At 38.5% G+C, this 20,269-nt stretch overlaps 1 pseudogene; it reads right to left on the reverse strand.

Annotated features, from left to right (window-relative positions):
• Positions 1-14,704: 14,704 nt before the first annotated feature.
• Positions 14,705-16,043, reverse strand: LOC148737491 (uncharacterized; annotated as a pseudogene).
• Positions 16,044-20,269: the final 4,226 nt, after the last annotated feature.

Below are 20,269 nucleotides of genomic sequence, written 5' to 3' on the forward strand. Positions count from 1 at the left end.
TTGTTTCATTTAATTATCTCGCAGCGTGTCTGTTGAGCTAAAGATTAAAGTTTGCCCTATTTCAAAGAAAGAGAAAAATGTTACCTGTGGAGTAGAAAGGGTATATAGCAGTGGGTTGACAGCTGAATTGATCGGCAGGGCGAACACTGCAATCCACACCGCCAGATCACCAGGTGGATCAAACGTTTTCTCGACGTGCGACTTGATACCAATAGAAATTATGGGTATCCAACACAAGAAATCGGTAAGAATAATAAAGAAGACTCTCTTGGCAAGGGCCCTTTCTCTTTTGGCCTGTGCACTTTGTGCTCTTGCTCGTATTTCACGAACAGTTCCATGCGCACCGAGCCGTCTGCTTGAAGACCACGATTTCAACAAGATGGCAACATAAGCCACCATAATGAAGATGAAAAGAGAAAAATTTAGGACGATAAAGATAGAGGTGGAGTATTCCCAGCCTTCTTTTAATTGCGGGGAAAGTTGCAGGGGCAGGCACACAACGTTCTTGCCATAATACCAGTCACCAAAGTAGTGCATTCCAGACAAGGGAAGGAATGCCATAACGCCTCCCACCAACCAGATAACTGCGCACATTATACGAGTCTGCCTTGGCGTAATTTTTGCAAATGTGTAAGGAAACACAATGTTCTTGAGTCTGTCCCATGCAATCAGAGAAATCATCATAACTGACACCTCACTTGAAAGGACAGACATGGCGCCATTGAAATGGCAAAACCAACCGGTGCGCCACTTATAGTCGTGCATGTAGTATTCCCCTGACCATTGGAGGTCTTTTATACCAATAAGGATAAGGTAAATACCCATGATGCCGTCTGATATACCCAGATTCACCAACATGATAGACTGGACCACATTGTTATCAGGAGAAAAGTACTGCCACCCAACTACAAACAGAGACCCAAACAACGACAGGAGGCCGACAACCCAAAGACTTCTCCTTGGAGCAGGGTTGCGGAACATGGATTGACAGCTTGCAAAGTTGTCATTAAAGGAATATTCGCAATCTGCATTCTCTTTGAAAAGATCAAGGTGACAGCACATCAGATTGGTGTCCAGAGTTCTGGAATTCGAAAAAGAAAAGGAAATTTTAAAAGGTGCATCGTTAGAACATTGAGAACGAAAATATATATATATTAAAAAGAAATCGGAAAAACAGTGATTTTTGCAAGCTAAGACAAAGGTGATTGATAAGAAAGTAATTAATTTCTTTTTCATTGATTGAATAATAATAAGAAAGCCTCACAAAGTATGTTTGAAGCATTTGCGTTTCAAATCTAAATATAGCATCATATCATTTCCAATATTGAAATTCGAAGTGATAGGGAATGTTTTCATGAATCCAAAGTCACTTGTGATCTGAACTATAAAAGGCTGAGCTGAAACAAAATAATTGAAATGATAACAACATGCTGCATGTCAAAGTAAGAGACGTTAATATTTAAAGTTGTTATTATTCTACTGTAGCAAAGTTGTATGCAAGTTGCAGCGCCTCATGTCACAATTTCACAACCCTTTTATTATGATTTTTTCAATAAACAATGCTTTCGATAAACATATACAGCCAAAAACTAACGATAAAAGCCCGACGTTTCGGCGACATCTTGGCGCCATTGTTTAGAAAAACTAAATTAGATATGCGATCTCAAGAGTAACTAAGAATCCAGAGTCACTAGTTTGCATAGGTCAGCCAAAGACCCTGGAGTGAATTGAGTCTGATTGTGCGTTCAAACACAATCGTAGTTGTTTAATGAGTAACATCTCATTAACAAGACAATCAAACTTGTTAGGGGATTTTTTCAACACCTTAAAACAATTGTGAAAGTCATCCGGAATCCTTCCCGCCGAGTGGTGTTTGCCGTCGTAGATTTTAACGCAATGAAAACTGGTTAGCGATCCTTAAGTTTAGGAAGGTTGTAAAAGTGGAGTCCACAAGTTGAAAGGGAAACCTCAGTTTAGAGAACAAAGACTACAGTCGTTCGCAATCCTCAGTGAAGTAAGACCGTGACGAGAACAGGCGATATGCGCGATCGAGGTTAGTTGTCAAAAGGCCGCGCATGGACCTATTATCAATATGACTATGGTAATGGAGGAGCAGACCACCGTTTGTTTGTTTCATGAACACTTTATTTTCAATGTGGGGCGCTCGGTTTAGGAGTCGAATACCGAGAAAGGGGAGTGTTCCATCATTTTCGACCTCCATAGTAAATTTAATGGCGGAGTGGGTGTAGTTGAGGATGTTGAGGAAGTCCCTTGCTGTAGACAAATCAGGCATCACAGTCTTCATTGCGGTTAAAATCTACGACTGCAAACACCACTCGGCTTGTCATACCCTTTATTAAAGACCAGGAATCAACTAATATCGTTAAGACACAGTTAACAGATCTCGTTGTGAAACCCCAGACCATTGTCCAACCAGTGTTTACGAGCCGCAAGGTTGCCCAGGAGTTCCCGACAAGCGAACCAAAGCCTCAGCTCATTCATCAACGATGCGTTGAGTATAACTTCAAGTGCGACCAGTTCGATACTGGTTATGCCAGATACACCCGTGGCCATCTCTTCGTACGTGTTGATGGACATAGAAGCGAGACGTCGTCAGTGCGCAAACACTACGATTACAGACACGCGGGCAGGATTCCGGATGACTTTCACAATTGTTTTAAGGTGCTGAAAAATTTCCATAAGAAGTTTGATTGTCTCTTTAATGAGATGTTGCTCATTAAACAACTACGACCGTGATTGAACGTACAATCAGACTCAGTTCGCGCCAAGGTCTTTGACTGACCTATGCAAATTAGTGACTTTGGATTCTTATTAGTTACTCTTGAAATCGCATATTTATTTTAGTTTTCCTAGACAATGACACCAAGATGTCGCCGAAACGTCGGACTTTTATCGTTAGTTTTTGGCTGTATAGATATATATTTTTTTATTACTTTTTTTCGAGGCAATTCATACAACATTCGCCTCAAATATCCTTTTGAAACCATTGAGTAAAATGATTAGAATGGAATCTTACACTCTGATAATGTGAGGAAAATAATTGAAAAATCCTTTAGGCAGCTCAGCCATTAGGTTGTAATGTATGAACCTGCAATTTTGAGTAGAAGGTGAAAAGTACCTCAGATTATGATGTATAAACTGTTCAATTATCTCATTTTCCCAAATAACTATTTACAAGCCTTCCCTCTGACTGCAAAATAACTGAAAGTGAACCCACTTCAATGCTCTAAATAAAATTCACGCCGACATCTCATCCGATTGCAAAACATGCGACTTTATTTACCATGACAAAGATCAGTCATTTACAATGAACTTACAAAAATCGCAGTTCATTGGCATGCTTAAAAGTCGTACTGCTCAAGTCTTGTATCTTATTACCGAAGATGTTGCTGTAAAAATGAATAACAAAACTATTTACAGTCACAAGGTAAACATTGATTGATTCCTTAAAAATTCACATGGAGGTGCCTTTAAAGCTAAAAAGTACTCAACTATGTTTCTTAGCGTTTTTGAAAATATTCACTTTGGTCATTAAAAGCATGTTTTACTAAAAAGGTTACCTTTTTTAGCTCAAAAAAAATTATCAGCAAAAATTACATCGCTGAGCATTGCAGTTTTTGTTAACACGCCTGTTCTACTTCAGGTTAACATTTTGAAATCAAAATTTCATATTTTAAATGTTTCTGCTACATACATTCCATCTCCTTAGAAAACTCTAGACATTTTTTGTACGTGATCGGCTGTACTTACAGGGAATAATTTGGATATATCAACAAAGTTGAAATGGTAAATTGGCCACCGTAATGATTACAAAAGCTGACGTTTCGAGCGTTAGCCCTTCGTCGGAGCGAATAGAGAAATTGTGGGTTGTGTGTGCTTTTAAAGGCAGAAAATGGAGCTACGTTATTGGTGGATGCATGGCAACGAGAAAAACATGAATAAATTAGTGGAATGAAAAGCGTTCATTAATCCCTGTGGGATTTAGACTGCCGGTTTGAAAGATGAGCTTTTGTTCAAGATTTTTACGGCTTTCCGTGCCACCTAAGTGTAAGGAAAGACCGCAGATTTATTCATGAAGGAAAGACCGCTAATTTATTCATGTTTTTCTCGTTGACATGCACCCACCAATAACGTAGCTCCATTTTCTGCCTTTAAAAGCACACACAACCCACAACTCCTCTATTCGCTCCGACGAAGGGCTAACGCTCGAAACGTCAGCTTTTGTAATAATTACTGTGGCCAATTTACCATTTCAACTTTGTTGATCTATCCAAATTATTTCGTTACTCCCACCGACGCAGCCCCAAACAGTTTCTTTCGAAACTATCAGCCTTTATTCATTTGTACTTACAGGGACTTGAGTTTGTTAAGGCCCTTGAAAATTTTGTCAGGTAAGGCTTCAATTCTGTTCTCCGAGAGATATCTTAAACAGGTGAAAGGGAATTTTCTAAATTAATATCCAACTGAAACATTGTAATAAGGCGTGGCACATTTAAATTGACCGTAATAATTATTATTAAATATTATCACACCCTTTGCAAATATCTGTCTGATGGCAAATATTCTAAAAGATTTATTGTACTAGCCGTCACTAATAGAGGATACTAGCTACATTCACTTATGAGGTGTTTCCTGTTATGGCTCCCGATATATGTTACCAAGTAATATCTGTAGACAGTCTCACTTCAACTTTTATTTACCGTGCTTTTAAAATGCAGTTCAATGGGCTGGCTCTGGATTGTTTTGTGAATACAACAGATCACCGTGGAAAATTAACGTGTCAGTTCTAAATATACTTACAAATCAAACAATTTTACCAAGCCCTGGAACTGATCTTCATGAAGCCTCTGAATTTTGTTATAGTCCACTTTCCTGAAGAAAGCACCGTGCAAAGTTTAGACTGAAAGACGCACATGTAACCGTGGATTGATATCCTCAACTCTGCTTGGAGCTTTCTTCTACATCTACTGCAGCGAGTTTTTTTAGTGAATTGGCAGCCTGTTTTGATGTTTAAAATTCAGGGTGAAACATCTCCGAGGCAACAAGTTATAATATTCTCTCTCTCTATCTCAAAAAAAGATTATGATAAGACAAAACTCTCTTAACTGATGCAAAGAATTTTAGAAATGTAAGTTTTCATAACTAGGAAGCTGATTTATTTACCACTCGTTGTTATTTGCAAGACAATCCTTCGAAGTAATTTTCAATTTCTTAAAGAAAACAGAAAACCTCACTTACAGGATTTCTACTTCTGTAATGTTTTTGAAGATGTATGGCGGTAGATTTCCAAGTTGATTAGTTGACAAGTCCCTGAATAAAAAACAAAACAAAACAAGGTTCAAAATCTATAATTGTGAGATATCACCATTGATTCGCAGAAAAAAAATCATTCACGGCCTCTGAAGAACAACTGCATCTCAACTTCAATTACCAAACACAGCTACATGATATGGCATTGTGTAACTCATCTAAACAGTTTCGCAACTGTTTTCTTAAAATTTTCAAGACATCGGGACAATTAAAAGTACGCTTGTTTTTTTTTACCCATAATTTTTGCTAATCATTATGACGGAGAAAGATCCTCGAGTATTTTGTCTTCCTTGATCCTATATTACTTTCGTTATAGTTTTCTAGCTCTTTAATTAGCGAGCTTGGGTTTAAAATTTATAAAAAAATAAACCAGGGTGTGTCTGTAACAAGGAATTAACATTTGGAAATTTTGATTTATAAACATTTGTCAGACCTATCAATTTTACCATGTCTCAGTTAACTGAATATGGCGCACAGCTTTGACAGTCGGGGTCTTAGAAAGTTCTGATTACCTCTTTTCATAACATTTTATTTTGTTGATTTTACTCACAGAAGTGTCAGCTTCGAAAGGCTGTCAAAAATTCCTTCTGGAAGATTATCCAGTTTGTTATTTGACAAATAGCTGATTGGAAAGGCAAAAGAACAAATTGCGTCTTGATTTACCCTGTTATTTGTATCTCATAATTCAAAATACATACAGACGCTGGTCATCAAATTAAAAGTGATCAAATGGAGAGAGCTGAAGGTAATCATTCATGTGCAAACAATATGCGTATTCTAGTAAATAGGATGGAACAGGTATTGTGATACATTCGTCTTAGCTGGGTCACGATTTTTTCTAAACGAAACGAGCACCTGAGAACTTAAAACAGCTCACAATACTCATGAGCTGCCTTGTTTTCGAATAGAGATGACAGTGAAAGCTAAAAATCATTCCTTTAGCTCAGCTAAAAAGCTAATTACCGTAAAAAGGCGTTTGCATGTAACTTACAGTTCTTTCAGACTTTTTAGATCTTCGAATAGTTTGGGAGGCAACTCAGTGAAATTGTTGTCTTGCAACCATCTGTGTTGAAAAAGAGAAAGTGATATGGTTTTATTAAGAAGCTTACAAAATGAATATTCCTCTGGTTGTATGTGTGTGATTTAAATATTAATCGGAAGTTTTACTATCAACCTATGTGGCTTTTTTGTTGCTGGTAAAAGGAATCCAAGAAGGATGGGATTTCTCTCCTTTGATGGATGATCGGTGGATGAACTGGGAAAGTAAACTGTATGTGAGGATGGGCAGGCGTAAGTAAAATTAACATTTTAAAATAGAATGTGTTAAGGTTAGTGATTATATCGAAGGTACAACTTCTGTAACACAGTACTCTCCGATTCGATAAAAGTTAAAACAAAAAAAACAAAAAATTAAAAGAAAATAATTGACTTCTGGTTATAGAGATACAGGGGCAATAATGCAAAACAATGGAATAAATTTTAAAAAAAAGTTAAACAGGAACAAAACCAACAACTAAAGGCTAATAGGGGGAGTGAAAGGTTCTACTGCTATGTTGATTATGTTTCTAACCACACGTTACAAAACAAAGCAACTCGACTCAATGCAAAGCAAAGCGGGCGATCAAGTCGTTTAAACTTATTCAATGAGAAGGAGGGCAGAAGTAGAATTTTTTTAGCTCGAGATCTTGACGTAACGACCAAGTGGAGCGGGTTGTGTCATGTGATAAGATAAAATTGAGCAGTTAAATTTTCATATACTGATAATGGATTCTCAACGTGATACAATATAAAGATTTCATATTTAGTTTATCTCAGTTCTGAAATGCTGAGCAGTTACTTGCTCCAGAAAAAATCTTGATAAAGCCTTTCGAGATAAATATTTTTAACAAGGAAAGTCTCAATTGTGTCAGAATTAAGAAAACTTTTATAATTTGAATAATTTTAAAATGTTATTAGTTCTATTTTTTTTTTTATCTGTTTCCACATTATCTCTTGTGATGATTCACAAAAGAGATCTTAATATGGCGCGATTCAGCAATACAAAATGATGAACTGTCACCATGAATAATTTCGTTTTGGACGAGGAATGCCTTTAAAAAAGTATTTCTCAATTTACTTACAGTTCCTCTAATCCAGTCATGTCTTTGAAGGCATTTTCATTTAATCGTTTCATGTCGTTGTCATTCAGGCGTCTGCGTTATTTATCATATACACTGATTAAAATAATTAACATACTACTAAAGGGTATTTCCTTAGACAAGGGGTATAGATATCAGTGTTTTCACAATTAAGCATTAATTAAAAAATTGACATCCGTCTCCTGAGTCAGGATATGTTATAGGTACAAACCTAATGAATACTCCTCAAACCACAACACAGACACATACACACGCACACACACACACCCACACACACACACACACACACACACTCACACACACACACACACACACACACACACACACACACACACACACACACACACATATATATATATATAAGCGAAATAGGCAACGTAGGATCCAGGACAGTGCTCGACAATGAAGGAGCGATTACAGTAGCAAATGGACTACTCAAGTTACGCACATATGGATTTTAATACAACCTGTTTCGTAGACCAACAAAAGTTGATCCACTCATCAGTCAAACTCCATACACACTGAGGCATCGTGACGGTTAACTCTAACTCAGCAACGTGATCACATGACATTGTTTAAAAATTCAAATCTTGAAAACCATGCGCGCGCCGATAATAGCATTAAGAATTCTTGAGAATATATTTTCGCCGATGTCTACAGTTGGATATTAGTTCACTTCGCTTGTTGAAAGAGGCTTCATGTGGATAAGACAAAATAAAAAATTTCTCAGTGAGGCATAAATTGCAACGTTTTGTGGCATTAGAATATGCTCTAGCCCTAGCAATAATTCTCCATGAAATCGAATTGTCTTCCCTCTTCTCCTTGAGTTTCCACGGGTACTTGCTCAGCTCTGTGTCATTTCGCCGTCTCTCGTGATTGAACGACATTCGGTGGTTGCGCCATCTTGTCTTAAAATCTGTCGCTGTGAGGCCAACGTACGTTTCAAGTCTAACCACCCACCTTGCATACTACGAAACATCCCCGAAGCAGTTAATAAAAGACTTTCTGACGAAGACATGTTTAACAAAGCCGCACCTCCCTACTAAGACGCGTTACACAAGAGTGGCTACACATACAAGCTGCACTTCACTGAACCAGAACCGTACCGACCGCAATACCAAACCAAAAGGCTAAGAAACATAATTTGGTTTATCCCACCATTTAACAGGAACGTCCAGACCAACATAGGCAGAGCGTTTATTAACCTTATTGACAGGTGCTTTCCAGTCACCCACAAACTGAGAAAAATTTTCAATAGAAACATCATTAAACTGAGCTACTCATGCACACCCAATATGAAACAGATCATAGACGGACATAACAAAGCCACAATCAAGAACGCAAAAATGCCCGAAGAAAGCATCCCCCAAAGATTGTGTAACTGCAGAAACGAAAACGAATGCCCTTTAGGAGGGGAATGTTTGCAAAGCGAGGTTGTCTACCAAGCCACAGTCGCCACCAGGGGAGAAACTGAAAAGTACGTTGGCCTCACAGCGACAGATTTTAAGACTAGATGAAACCAGTCTCAGCTGTTGTGAAGGTAAAAAGCGTTTTTAGGTCAGCGGCGTTTATATTGTTTAAGGGTGTGTTTTATGATCAAATAGATGGGGTTGCCATGGGGTCCCCACTTGCTCCAGTACTTGCAAACTTCTTTATGGGACATCATGAAAAAAAAACTGGCCAGATAACTATTCATTCTCTGAAGTTCTGTTCTACAGACGCTATGTTGACGACACTTTTTGTTTGTTCAATAGCGTGGAGGACGCGCTCGTGTTCTTTGATTGCATCAACGCCAGGCATCCTAGTATTCGTTTCACAATGGAAAAGGACATTGATAAGAAATTATCGTTTGTAGACATATTGTTAGACAACAATCATACATCCATCGTCACCAGCGTATATCGCAAGAAGACGTTTACTGGTCTTCTTACTAATTATTTCAGCTTCGCCCCTTTCATTTACAAATCAGTTTTAGTCAAAACGTCGATTGACAGAGCATATAAGATCAATAATTCCTGGGTTGGTCTTCATCTGGATGTCAAGAAACTTATTTTCTTGCTACGGAAAATTGTTTTCCATCTTGGGTCATAGACAAGGTCATTTACAGGTATCTAGCGAAGAAAAATAATCCTTCTCCTACTAGGAAGAACGCCTCTTCTAACTCCGGTAAACCTTCTCCGCACTATTATAAACTTCCCTATGTTGGTCCGTTTTCGAACATCGTTCAGACTAAGTTAAGACAACTACTCAAACGTCATTGTAGAGCTGATTTAGATGTTAAGTTAGTCCTCAGTACGTTTAAACTCAGAAACATCTTCAGTGTGAAAGATTCAGTACCGCTAGGTCTACGTTCGCGTGTCATATATAAATTTTCATGTGCTGGCTGTAATGTCAGTTATATTGGTGAGACCACTCGCCACATTTGTACACGAGTTCGTGAGCACCTCTTGTCAGACAAAACTTCGCATATTTACAAGCACCTGCAATCATCAAGGGCTTGTCTTGACTCTTGTGATACTGAATGTCTCACGATCTTAGATTCTGCCGCTTCAAAATACCAAATTAAGGTCAAAGAGGCATTGCATATTACGTGGTAATAACCTATCTTTAATCAGCAATTGAAACATCTAGAATTGTCTCTTTCCTTTTAATTATGTTGTTCCTTGGTATTTTAATTTATCTTTATTATTATATATTTAATTAGTTTTTGATCTAGTCAAGCGCGCGTTATTTACATTTTTCGCGTTTTTAACATTCAAATGTAACGTAAGCCCTGACACGTAGTTTGTAACGTACCTTAATATAAATTCAAATGTACAACAGTTAAATGCTCATTTGCATCTGAAGATGACATGAGAGTGTCGAAACATGTCTTGTCAATTTAAACTCAAAGTTGTGGTTTCTTTTTTGATATATATATATATATATATATATATATATATATATATATATATATATATATAATTATACTTCAAGATTTAGGTTACTTGAACTTTTACTGCAACTCTGAGTTTCATGCCTCTTGTGAAGCAATCGTCAGGCAACTCGTTGCCTGAAGATTACTTCACAAGAGGCATGAAACTCAGAGTTGCAGTAAAAGTTCAAGTAACCTAAATCTTGAAGTATAATTATCCATAGCTCTAGCCCTGTTATTGAGCACTTTTTAGTAGATGATGATCTCATTCCGCTATTTTGGTTATATATATATATATATGGTGAAGCTCGTCACCTTAGTTGTGATTTGAGCACTCTCGCATGGCAAGATCCCTGCACTTGGTCCCTTAAGTGTAGCGCCCAGGCAATGGTTTATTCCAGAGCTTGGTCCAGTGTCTGCATTGCACTGATGAGACCCACATAGGTCGAAACAGTGTGCGCCCTGTCTGCAGTTGTATATTTAACAAATGGTGGACGCCATGGCGTGTACTTTTGAGTTATGGATGCACGCGGGAGGTTACTAAGCACGAAAGAAGCGTTAGAGTCGCACGAGGTGATAGCCGAGTGCGACTCTAGCTTCTTTCGTGCTTAGTAACCTCCCGCATGCATCCATAACTCAAAAGTATACGCCATGACGTCCACCATTTGTTTTATAACATAACGTTGAGACATTGGAAGAACAGAAGTCCTTTTATTGAGCTACATCGCAAAAAAATGTTCGTGTAGTCTTACATGACAAGAGAAAACAAGCGCGCAAAAATTCATTCATAACAACCGACTGCACACCAGCAACTCGATAAAGTTTAATCGTGCTTCCTGAAATACCGACCAAAATCCTCTCTATAAGGTCTGTATTCAACAACCAGTGAAAGAGCTCAGCAGAACCATGAACAAGCGGTAGTGTTTATCATTTGTTTTATAACATAACATTGATACATTGTAACAAGAGTTCCCTTTTATTCAACAAATCTTACGTGATCAGAAAAAACAAGCGCGCGCGGAAAAATAGTCTTAGCATTTGCTCACGTCAGTAGCATACACTCATGGGCAAATAGTACATGCTAAATTAACTAATCAGAACGCGCGCTTTGTTTTAGTTATGTAATATATATATATATATATATATATATATATATATATATATAGATATTAAAATCTCCAAATAAGTGGGCAGCCACGAAACAGGTCTGTAAGGATAAAATGTAGTTGATTGACTTTTTTTCTCCTCATCACACGTTATGATCACTCTGCTACATGTATCAAGCACTGTTTTACGGATATCAAGTTTTACTCTATATATATTTAACAATTATTCGCCGAAGGCGAGGTGAATATCTTCGAATAATCCCCGAGACGAAGTCAAAGGGGATTATTTCACAATATTCACTGAACCTGTGGCGAATAATTATTTTAGTATAATTTCAGAGCTGAACAGTAGAGAAATTTCGTGACATATCTTGGCCGCTCTTTCAGAAAGATTTGACATACATATTATCCACCACTGAACCAGTACAACTATTTGTTCGTATAGCCTTGAGAAATTGGTGATAACTGGTCTGAAGTCTGAGTTTTCAACTAGCGGTTGTCACATCCTCGGAGACCCAGGGGCTGTGAGTCGATTTCAAGTTATGGCAGATGAGCCCCTGGGGACATTATCTTACAAGACTAGTTCAAACGGTCGCAGTCGTTCTGGCATCTGATTGGTGCCAGAAGATCTTTGTTTTTCTGCCCAATCAGAGTGAAGTGTGTTTTAGAGTCCTTTCGTGTATTTTAACACGGATACATACAAGAAGCTCAGTTCCTCGCCATGTTTGTTTGGGCCGTGCGACGGAGATTTGCTCGAGGTGAAAAGTTTCAGCTTCAGCACACAATGTAAGAGAAATCGATCAGTTTGTCCGCAAAAATCTCACCGGAAATTATACTGAATACTTTCTCAGGTATCACAAGAGAACGTGTTTAAAAGTTTGCGAGGTTCGTATAAAACACGATGATTGCAGGCGTTGATATGTCGCTTTAAACAAACGAGATTTAAGCTTAAATCTTTCTAAATTTTTTGTATAGTTTGCTGTGACTGAAACTTTGCCAATTCTTTAAAGTTATTTCGTCGCACGGGCTACGCAGGTATTTCGAGCAACTGGCGCTTACGTAGCTTTCTGTGTGTGCCAAAATCTAATCTTCGCTTTGCAGTAAAGTCTTTCACAATATGGCCAAGGTTGTAGAGAACGTTAGGTTCGTGGACGACCTCCAACAGGCGCTAGAGAAAGCTTAGCTATGTTTCCGGTTAGCTAATTAAAATCTGAACAAAACCTTATTATCAAAGACATCGTGGGAAGGAGAGATGTTTTCAGACAGTTACCGAATGGGTTTGGAAAGAGCTTAATCTTTCAACTGCTGCCTAGAGTGTTCAAATTCTTGAACACGGATTCTCTCCTAGTCCCTTGGTCATTGTCATTTCACCTCTTTTGTCGACTGTTGAAGACCAAGTTAAGTACCTTTGATCATTGGGAAACGATGCTGCTTTTATTGGGGAAAACAAAACCAAAGACCAAGAAATATCGGATGGAAAGGGCGGGTTTGCTTTATTTTAAATGTCAGCTTAGCACAGGATCATCTACTCACATCTAATAAACAAAAGTTTCCACGCTTAGTTTTTCTTTCTTTTTCAAGCGAAGATTAGATTAGATTTTGGCGCGCACAGAAAGCTGCGTAAGCGCCAGTTGCTCGACATACCTGCGTGGCCCGTGCGACGAAATAACTTTACAGGATTGGCAAAGCTTCAGTCACAGCAAATTAAACAAAAAATCTAGAAAGATCTAAGCTTAAATCTCGTTCGTTTAAAGCGACATATCAACGCCTGCAACCATCGTGTTTTAGAGGAACCTCGCAAACTTTTAAACACGTTCTCTTGTGATACCTGCGAAAGTATTCAGTATAATTTCCGATGAGATTTTTGCGGACAATCTGATTGATTTCTCTTACATTGTGTGCTGAAGCTGAAACTTTTCACCTCGAGCAAATCTCCGTCTCACGGCCCAAACAAACATGGCGACAAACTGAGCTTCTTGTATATGTCCGTGAAGGACTCTAAGGACTCATATGTCCGTGAAGGACACACGAAAGGACTCTAAAGCACACTTCACCCTGATTGGGCAGAAAAACACAAATATTTTCTGGCACCAATCAGATGCCAGAACGACTGCGATCGTTTGAACTAGTCTTGTAAGACAATGTCCCCAGGGGCTCTTCTGCCCTTTCTGCCCTAACTTGAAATCGACTCACAGCCCCTGGGTCTCCGAGGATGCGGTTGTCAGAGATAGCTGAGAGAATTCTCTGTTCTTAAATTGTTTCATTGTTTTTTTTGGGGGGGGTTTCTTTTTTTTTTTTTGTTTTACAGCACAAATTGAAATCAAACGAGCAGGACTTTTTAACTTTAAAACTTGATCTATAGGTATCTTTACGTACATCAACACGGGTTAAGACCCACTTGTCGGTAATCCTGAGATTGAAAACTCGTACAGAAAAAAAAAATATATATTACTCACAAAATCCGCAAGTTTGTGTTCTTGTCAAAGATTCCCGGGGGAAGGTTTTGCACTTGAGTCTCAGACAAGTACCTATAGACAAAGCCCACATACATAAATGTTGCATAGCATATAAAACAGCAGCAATACCATTCAAAATCATTTACTTGTTAGTTAGGTATTTCTACACTAGAAGTGTAAATCTAAGTATTTGACTAATGAGTCAATTTCTTCTTTCAGTTCGGTTCTTTTATTCGAAGAAATATTAAATAATAAGCTGTAAGATGATTTCTCTTGGTATAAACTAATGGTAAAACCAAGTGCCAGTAGCACATCTTTTAGCTTAATGTATCCAGCCACAGAGATATTTTATTTGTCTGTGAACCTGACTGTAACTCGAAGCCCACTTAATTTTCATGATATTCTGAGCAGCAAGAACTTGTAATCAGGTGTCTTCTGGCGAAGGACACTTCAGTTGACATTTAATCTTGGAAATTTTGTGAATTCCTAACATACTTATTGGTGGAAAATTATGGCAAGAACCAGGGAACCCCAGCAAATGCGAAACGGAACACGGTAACTAGATTCACAGGTAATTTGGTTATATCAAGTAAGTTGAAATTGTAAATTAGCCACGGTAACGAGTAAAAAAGCTGACGTTTCGAGCGTTAGCCCTTCGTCAGAGCGAATGGAGGAATTATGGGTTGTGTGTGGGTTTATATGCAGAAAGTGGAGCTATGACATAGGTGGGAACATGGCGACGAGAATAACACGAATAAATTAGTGGAATGAAAAGCGGTCGTTGATAATTGTGGGATTAAAAGTTTCGATTTGAAAGATAAACTTTTGTTCAAGAGTTTTACAGCTTTCCGTGTTACCTAAATGAAAGGAAAGACCGCAGATTGCCACCAGCCATATGTTGCTTAGAATGATTAGGCAAATTAAAATGTCTAGCGACTGGTTTTGATGCGTCCTTGTCATGCCTTTCTACGTCGCGAAGGTGTTCTCGGAATCGGTCACTTAGTCGTCTTCCTGTTTCGCCGATGTACAACTTTTTGCAATAAGTGCAAGTTATGTAATAGATTACGTTAGCAAAGGTGCACGTGAAGTGATCGGTGATCTTAATGGATCGTTTGGGTCCCGATATTTTCTCAGCGTTTTGAATGAAAGTACAAGTTTTGCATCGTGCGCGAACACATTTAAAAGTACCGGGTTGGTCATTAGTGTGCAATGAAATAAGTGGAGGTTGCGAAAAGATAGTACCAGTCTCTGGATCGTTTTGAAGTAATTTAAAGTTTTTAAGAATAATGGATTTAACTGAGTGGTTGTGAGGGTGAAACGTGAGAGTGAATGGAATGCGGTCGGAACTTTCCTTCTGTGATGTTTGTAGCGCTGACTGTCGATCAATAAGTTGGGCGCGGTGGTGACCCACTTGAACAACAGAAACAGGGTAACCACATTTTTCGAAAATCTGGCACACTGACTCTGATTTGTGGGAAAAGTCAGAGTCATCACTTCATAAACGACGACGTCATAGAAACTGAGAAAAGAGAATGGAATTCTTAACATGAGATTGATGCGAAGATGAATACAACAAGTAACTATGTGAGTCTGTAGGTTTGTAATACACACTAGTGCATAAACTGTTGCCTTCAATTGAAACTTTGATATCTAAAAAAGGGGGAGAATTGTCGGAAATTTCCCAGGTATATTTTAGAGCCGGGTAAAAAGAATTGACTGCAGGTATGAATTGAATTAGCCCCTCTCTGGTAGAGGAGGTAGCGCCGATGCCGTCGTCGATGTAGCGACCGTATAGTTCAGGTTTGGGGCCAATGTTTTGGCTAAAAGAATTGTGTTCAACAAAACCTACAAAAAGATTGGCATAGATGGGTCCCATTTTGGTACCAATGGCTACGCTATTGGTTTGTTTGAAAAAGTGGTCCCCGAATGAAAAACAATTAATCGCGAGCTCTAGTTCAGCTAAGCGAAGTAGGGTTTCAGAGTTAGGTTCCTTAACAGTGCGTTGATCAAAAAAAAATTGGAGGGCCAGAAGACCTTCGCCATTAGGAATGGCAGTGTAAAGAGGTGTAATGTCCATGGTGAAAAGAATTTCAATCATTACACCCACCTTCCACGTAAAAAAAGAGCTGGGTTCTCAAATCTCTGGGATTAGTGAGGACGAATCTTCAGTAAGTGTTTTACTCAAATTTGTCTTACCCCTCATGCGGACTAGATGTTGGATTATTGTATCCATCATCGTCATTATAGTTGTAATAGTTATAGCTGTCATAATCTGTAAATCTCATGCCAACCGGCATATAGGGTCTTTGCGGTATTGTTTATTTGAACCAGTCTGATGTGAATTTTCTGGCCCCACTCCAACAATTAACGACCTGAAACAAATGTTTTTCAGGCGGTTCCTCTTCAGATATTACTCGGTCTCCCCGAGCCCTTTTCCTATATGGTGTCTCGGAAATAGCTTCGACTTTCGATGTTTTCATTTTACGATATATGCCCGACAACTCGATCTGCTTTACTGAATTCAGTCATCATGCCAAACAGGTGCAGCTGTACTCCTGATCGTAGCTCTGATTTTTTTTAAGCATTCAGTCTTCTTAGTTTAAAGTCATTTATATATTTGGATATATAGGATAGGAGATACTTTTCGATGAAGTAGCTGAATTTTGAGTCATTTTGTGTTTCTTGATATACTAATTGCATTCAGTAATAAAAATAGAGGCCACCAAAACCAGGATTGGCAGGCGTATGAAGCAGAAGATATTGTTTTTAAAGAGGTCACAATGTTTCTATGAAAACCTCTGGTTAATCGTCAAAAGAATGATCGCAGCTTTTGAGAAATAACCAGGCAATTCTTATCGTTGGAAGCTCGTTTTAAGGAAAAAACTTAAAAAAAAAGAGAAGGACGCTATAACCTTAACAAAACATTGCTTTTTAAAGGGACGTAGCCTATTTTAGGCATTGACTTTCCGTTACTTTTTTCTAACTTGTCGATATCTAACATTGTATAGGAAATGCCAGCAGCAAGCAAGCGAATCTCCATGCATACTTATCGACAGTAAACTGTCACAAAGAACCTGAGATGTCGAACATCCAGTTCCTAGTGGCCTAGCTGCATACTCCTCACTCTAATGGTGCCAATAATGTTTGGTCTTTTTCTGAGTAGAGACTGAGATTACTAATCAGGAAAATTTTCATTGCAGCGTCATTCTTTTCACCCCTAAAATTATCAGTTTTCAAATAAAAAAAGAAAAGAAGGAAACCAAAGGGTCGTTAATCCTTATCCACATAGGGTCAACAACTTCAACAATAAGTCAAATTCATAGACATAGAATAATAACTTTTGTCATGGCAGCTTTAGGTAAATTAAAAGATTTGCATGTTTGTTTTTGATTTTGTTTTCTATTTGTTTATTTATTTCTTCCTTTTATTTTGTCTTTTATCGCATTCCTTTACGTATGGTCTTGAAACAAACGATCCTGCAAGTTTTGTTTGTGATCGCATGATCTCTTAAAATACAACTGAAAGGTAATGAACGAAGTCTTTGCCAACTGTTCAGTTCGTAGCCGTGAGTTCCTTCCTCCTCATACGAATTGTTCTTGAAGCTGTTCTTGAAATTTCTGATCTACGGATTTTAACATGAATTTGCTAGCACAATCATTCTTTTGAAAAAGGCCTCCTACATGTAATATAATTTCCCATATCAAGTTATCGTATCTTAAAAGTGGAAGCGTCAGCGAATTATAAGCTATAAAGGAGAATAGGTACTTTAACTCTTTATTGTTACTCCTATAGTGTCTTAAAATAATCTAACTCAACTTACAGCCGCATCAGTTCAGTATTTGTACTAAAAATATCTGACGGCAATTCCTTCAACGGGTTCCCGGACAATATACTACAAATGCAACAAAAACAAAATAAGTTACAAGTGTATTTATAACTAATTAATTGTTGAGTTATTTTAAGACCTTTAAAGCTAAAAACCTCCAACAAAGAGAGGTAATTACTCGCCGAAATATATATATAATACGATATTTCCAAGGCTCTCTGATAGGGTCAGCGTTAGCGAGCGATGAGAGTACTGTATCCGGTGGTCTGGGTTCAAGCCCGCTGTCAAGATACTCATGGGACTCCTTCTTTATAGTCACCCAATTCCAATCTATAACTGTGTTCTTTAATTGTCTGAATAATTTCCTTCCCGACAATGGTTCTTTTTTTCCACCTCTCCATACTAGCTCTCTTCTATGCTTAGTTTCCCTTGTCTAATCGATTATTTTGATATTGCCGTGGTATTTAATCATGCATGCAACAAGGTGGCTTTTTCGAATTAATAAATGGATAAGTAAAAATTTCAAATTTCCATGCAATTAAAATCTACAGGCAAAGCTTGTTCTCGATACATACAGACACTTTTCACTTTAATGATTGAAGACAAATGCCGAAGGTTCCCGATAAGCGTATGTCGGATCCTAACACCAAATTGTAAGCGCCTTCTGCTTTGTTTTGTTTTGTTTTCCCTTTGTACCCCGTTTCGCTTAAGAACTTTACCGCGTTCGCCGCCGGGAAAGCCTACTAACCATGTGGTTTTTTTAAGTTCTTCGGTTTTAACAATACCCCGAAAGTATCGATCCAAAGCGAGACCGTTTTCAACTTTTTCATGCTTTAAATCCGCGGGGTCGACATGCTTTTACTTTTTGACCGATCAAAATGAATTACTTCAAACTAAAACCAAGCCACCATTCGGTGTTTTGATATATATAACCACTAGTAGTAACTGAAAATGAAGACTTCATCTGCTATAATTGTTTGACTAGAGCGGTGAATAAAGATGAGTTTCTGGAGTCGGACTAGTTCAATAACATTTTATTGCTACTCAAAGTTTCATGCTTCTAACGAAGCAATCATCCGCCAGATAGCGCTTAGAGATTTGAAATGGCATAAATACAATGATGGGCGCCTTAAGATCAGTCATTCTAGTGCGAGCGAGCTTCGCATCAATAGAGAGCCCGATTTCCTTAAGAAAGCCATTCACCAGGGGACCCGCAGGCTCTAGCTTGTTGCCTGTGAGTTCCTCTAACACGGGATCAAGGTCTCTCATCCCTTAGTTGGGGTTATTTTCTGCAATACGCACACTCCTTAACCATTGTTTCTCTTCAGAAAACTTCATCTCTACGGAGTTGGTATTCAAACACCGATATTCTCTCTCTGTTTCATCCTCCATGCCGAAGTACCTTAAACATAGTTTGTTTGATGTGCTCGCGCTGTCATTATTTGCCGCCATTTTTCAATAGGCCTTTACGTTTGGTGCCAACTGCTGCTGACGATTTCTGCGCCAGCGCGCATCAGAGTTGCGGGAGGAATACCCTAGGCAACCGACCATCATTTGCTTGGGTGCTAAGAATTCATCTACAATGACTGATCTGCGGCTCCATATTCGTGATTTCCATGCCCCATATCTTGAGCCATCTGTGCCGGATATGCTTTAAATGCAGTGTGTTCTCCTACTTTAAATTTCACTTCTAGGAAGGTCTTCTGCTTAGCACTAAAACGGGAAGCCTTTCGAGAAGATCGCAATGCCCAGCTCCAGCTCTGCGGTAACGCCTGAACACTTTACTCTGCAATCTCAGAACGAGCAATATACGGCTGCGCACTAGATCCTTCCTGATGTTTTTCAATGGAAAGCATCTTTGCCTTCTGGAAAATTGAAGCGAGTGCCTTTCCTCTATATATATGCACTTGCATACTGTATACACAGCTATACCGTGCAGTGGCGCTGAAAAGTACTCACGCATCCTTCAACTGAAAAAGAAAAAAAGATCGGCGTGTTTGCTGTCGATGGATGCAACTTCTCCTCTCCTTAAACGATATCCTCTGTCTTTTCTTGGAGAGGAGACTGCTTTTGTCAAACGAAAGGATTTCTTCAGTTGGAATTCTCCCGATGAAAAGTAACTGTCGGGAAAGACTGGATCCCTCACTGAGCTTATCAGTTTGAACAAAAAAAGAGAGGATTAAAAGATGGCAATAAAAGATGACTATAAATAACGCGCGTGAGAAATTAACTTTTGGTAAAAGCGAGCAAGAATTATAAGGAAAGAATGCCAGTGTTTGTGGTAAAGACGCGTGCTATTGCGATTGTGGCCCAGGACTTGTGGGTCCGCATCTCATGCAATCCGAGAGCAGCAGGGGGCAGTTCACGGCAGTAACTTGTGAAGCGAATAACAATTTAATAATTTTTAATAATTTATTATTTATATTGCGCAAATTAACATGTGGATATGATCAAATGCGCAACGCAACACTTTTAGGGGACTTTGGCCGGACTGCATC

The sequence above is a fragment of the Stylophora pistillata genome, chromosome 2 (genome assembly GCF_964205215.1).
Source record: "Stylophora pistillata chromosome 2, jaStyPist1.2, whole genome shotgun sequence".
NCBI lineage: Eukaryota > Metazoa > Cnidaria > Anthozoa > Scleractinia > Pocilloporidae > Stylophora > Stylophora pistillata.